Genomic DNA, 4,277 nt, shown 5'->3' with positions numbered 1-4,277 from the left:
AAAAGCATCTAAAGAAATGTTCAACATCCTTAGTCATCAGGGAAATGCAAATCAAAATGACCCTGAGATTCTACCTCACACCAGTCAGAATGTCTATGATCAAAAACTCAGGTGACAGTAGATGCTGGCAAGCATGTGGAGAAAGAGGAAAATTCATCTATTTTTGGTGGGATTGCAAGCTGGTACAACAACTCAAAATCATTCTGGCATTTCCTCAGAAAACTGGACATAGTACTACTTGAGGACCAAGCTATACAACTCCTGTGCATATACCCAGAAGATGCTCCAACATGTAATAAGGATCCGTTCCCAACTATGTTCATAGCAGCCTTATTTACAATAGCCAGAAGCTGGAAACAACTCATATGTACCTCAATAGAGGAATGGATACAGAAAATGTGGTACATTCACCCAGTGGAATACTACTCAGCTATTAAAAACAACGACTTCATGAAATTCTCAGTCAAATGGATGGAATGGATCATCCTGAGTGAGATAACTCAGTCACAAAAGAACATACACTATGCACTCACTGATAAGTAAATATTAGTCCCAAAGTTGGAAATACCCAAGATACAATTCACAGACAATATGAAGCTCAAGAAGAAGAAAGACCAAAGTGTGGATGCTTCAGTCCTTATAAGGAGGAACAAAACACTCATGGGAGGAGATAGAAGACAAAGTGTGGAGCAGAGACTGAAGGAAAGGCCATTCAGAGACTGTCCCCCCTGGGGATCCATCCCATTTACAGTTGCCAAGCCTGGACACTATTGTGGATGCTAGGAAGAGCTTGCTGATGGGAGTCTGACATAGCTCTCTCCTGAGAGTGCTGCCAGAACCTGACAAATACAGTGGTGGATTTTCAGAGCCAACCATTGAACTGAGTGCAGGGTCCCCAGTGGAGGAATTGAAGAAGGGATTGAAGGGCTGAGGGGGTTTGCAGCCTCATTGGAGGGGGAGCAACTGTGTCAACTGGCCATACTCCCAGAACTCCTGGGAACTGGACCACCAACCAAAGAGTACACATAAAGGGACCCATGGCTCCAGCCACATATGTGGCAGACAATGGCCTTGTTGGACATCAGTGGAAGGAGTGGCCCTTGGGCCTGAGGTTGTTTGATGCCCCAGTGTAGCAAAATGCTAGGGTGGGAAGGTGGTAGTGCGTCAGTGGGTAGGTGGGGGAGCATTCTCATAGAAGCAAAAGACGGGGAATGGTATAGAGGATTTCCAAAGGGGGGACCTGGAAAGGGGAAAACATTTGAAATGTAAATAAAGAAAATATCCTATTAAAGAAATACAGAAAAGAAATCAAGGCAAAGGGCATCTTGTAGGGAGGAGTAATTATGTCCTTAATGAGCAAACCAGAACTAGAAGATTGTATGTGTTCATATTTTAACACCCTGTATGGATTTTCTTGTTTGGGATATATTTTTCCCCTGAAACATTTCAAGCTTACCTCAGATTCTCAGGCATCTGTACTCACACATGATCCCTATTACATTAGTCTGCCCTCTAGTGGCATGATGTGAATCCTAGTTTCCAATAGACACTTGAATTTGCTTTGATCTATCAGGTTTGTGTTAAAATTTTCTGACAGTTTTTCTGTGAAAGAAATACAAATTCAGAACTTTCAGAACACAAACAACACAAAAACTATAGTTTCTTTTCTAGCCCTTGTGAAGAGTTTAGAAACTAGGGGTTGAGAGAATGCCCGTGATAATTCATTGCACTATGAGAGGGGAACAGGGGACAGAGAGAGACAGAGAGACAGACAGAGACAGGGATATTTCATTAATAGGTGTTCTATTTCAGTGAGACAGATTGTGTACTTGATAATGGGAAACAAAGGGGAGAAATGACTCAATCAGGACAATCTTCAACACTCCACATAAACTTGATCATTAAAAAAGTCAACAGCCATCCAGGAAGCAGAAATAATTAAACACTTGACTTTGAAAGACTGTCCAAGCAATAATGATAGGATTCTAGGTATGAGCCTGTTGCTATAGAGCTCCATGGTTGGGGGTTCACTGTGAATCTCAACAACCCTAAAATAAATTTTCTGTTTCCCTTAAGCTATCTCCAATGTTGTTTGTAACTCAGTGGAAAACGCTCTCCAGGAGAGTGCAATCAATGTAGACCAAAAGACACCCTCATACACATTGTAATTGACAATAGTGAATGCACAGAACACCTTCTTGTTGTTATTAAAGACTGGTTTCTCTGTAAGAAAAGTAGACCAAATTGACATGTTATAGACACAGTTCCAGAAAGAGAACTTGGCATTCATTTTTAAGTTTGAATTTAGAAGGAAGGGTATTAGATGTTTGAGGGATATATCTTTGGTTAGTAGCCTCCCAGAGTTGTATAACTGAAGGTCGAATAAGGTGAGTGGGTTAGAATTACTAACTGGGACAGACAACACCGTAAATGTGGGCTGAAAGGGTCAATTCCTACCCACCTAAAACAGAGAATTACTTGTTTAAGCCTTGATAACTAGTTTGTATGCTGCTCCTGCTTTTGATATTGATAATTAATGAGGAAGTATATATTCTTTTTTTAATTTTCTTTATTTACATGTCATATGATTTCTCCTTTCCCAGTTTCCCCTCCAAAAAAAAAGACCCCCCCAAAACAACCAAAAAACAAGAATAACAAACCCTGTTGCCTCCCCCCCCCCACTTTCCACCCCACCCTCTCCAACTTATTGGCCCTGGCATTTCCCTACACTGGGGCACAGAACCTTCACAGGGTCAAGGGCCTCTCCTCCCATTGATGATCGACTTTGCAATCCTCTACTATACACATGTTGCCAGAACAATCAGTCCCAACGTGTGTACTCTTCGGTTGGTGGTTAAGTCCCTGGGAGCTCTGAGGGTACTAGTTAGTTCATATTGTTGTTCGTCCTAAGGGGCTGCAAACCCTTCAACTCCTTTGGTCCTTTCTCTAAGTCCTTCACTAGGGATCCTGTGCTCAGTTCAATGGATGGCTGTGAACCTCTACATCTGTATTAGTCAGGGACTGTCAGAGCCTCCCAGGAGATAGCTATATCAGGCTGGCTTGTCCTTCCTTCAGTCTCTGCTCCATAGTTAGTCTCTGCTACTCCTTCTGTGGGTATTTTGTTCCCCCTTTTAAGAAGGAATGAAATATCCACATTTTGGTCTTCCTTCTTCTTGAGTTTCTTGTGGTTTGTAGGTTGTTCTTCCTGTATTTCGAATTTCTGGGCTAAAAACCACTTATCAGAGAGTGCATACCATGTGTGTTCTTTTGTGATTGGGTTACTTCATTCAGGATGATATTCTCCAGATCCATCCATTTCCCTAACAATTTCATAAATCCTTTGTTTTTAATAGCTGAGTAGTACTCCATTGTGTAGATGTACCACAATTTCTGTATCCATTCCTCTGTTGAGGGACATCTGGGTTGTTTCCAGGTTCTGGCTATTATAAATAAGGCTGCTATGAACATGGTGGAGCATGTTTCCTTATTACATGTTGGAGCATCTTCTGGGTATATGCTCAGGAGTGATATAGCTGGGTCCTCCAGTAGAACTATGTCCAATTCTGGAGAAACCACCAAACTGATTTCCAGAGTGGTTGTACCAGCTTGCAATCCCACCAACAATGAAGGAGTGTTCCTCTTTCTCCACAATCTCTCCAGCATCTGCTGTCACCTGAGTTTTTTATCTTAGCCAATCTGACTGGTATGAGATGGAATCTCAAGGTTGTTTTGATTTCCATTTCCCTGATGACTAAGGATGTTGAACATTTCTTTAGGTGCTTCTCAGCCATTCGATATTCATCAGTTGAGAATTCTTTGTTTAGCTCTGTACCCCATTTTTAATGGGATTATTTGGTTCTCTGGAGTCTAACTTCTTTAGTTCTTTGTATACATTGGATATTAGCCTTCTATCAGATATAGGATTGATAAATATCTTTTCCCAATTTGTTGGTTGTCTATATTCTTATTTAACATGTTGAATTTAGGTAGTCTAACTAAGGCCACACTATTTTGTTAATGTATACCATATCACAAAAAGATTTTATGGCTCTGTAAAGATTTCTTGCAAAAAATATGACATAGTAAAAAAAAACAGTTAATCTCATAAATAAAAATGCATGCAAACCTTAAACAACTGCTATAAAACTCCATAATATGAAAAAGTCAAAGTTTTAATACAGGAATTTAAAACACAAGAAAGGTCAAAGAAATGATATTCTTAAAATATGTTCTTTCTAATACATTTATGTTTCCAATGCACTTAAATGTGTGCATTA

This window comes from Mastomys coucha, unplaced genomic scaffold (genome assembly GCF_008632895.1).
Source record: "Mastomys coucha isolate ucsf_1 unplaced genomic scaffold, UCSF_Mcou_1 pScaffold22, whole genome shotgun sequence".
Taxonomy (NCBI): domain Eukaryota; kingdom Metazoa; phylum Chordata; class Mammalia; order Rodentia; family Muridae; genus Mastomys; species Mastomys coucha.
The sequence above is the reverse complement of the archived record's forward strand: the minus strand, read 5'-3'. Positions refer to the sequence as shown.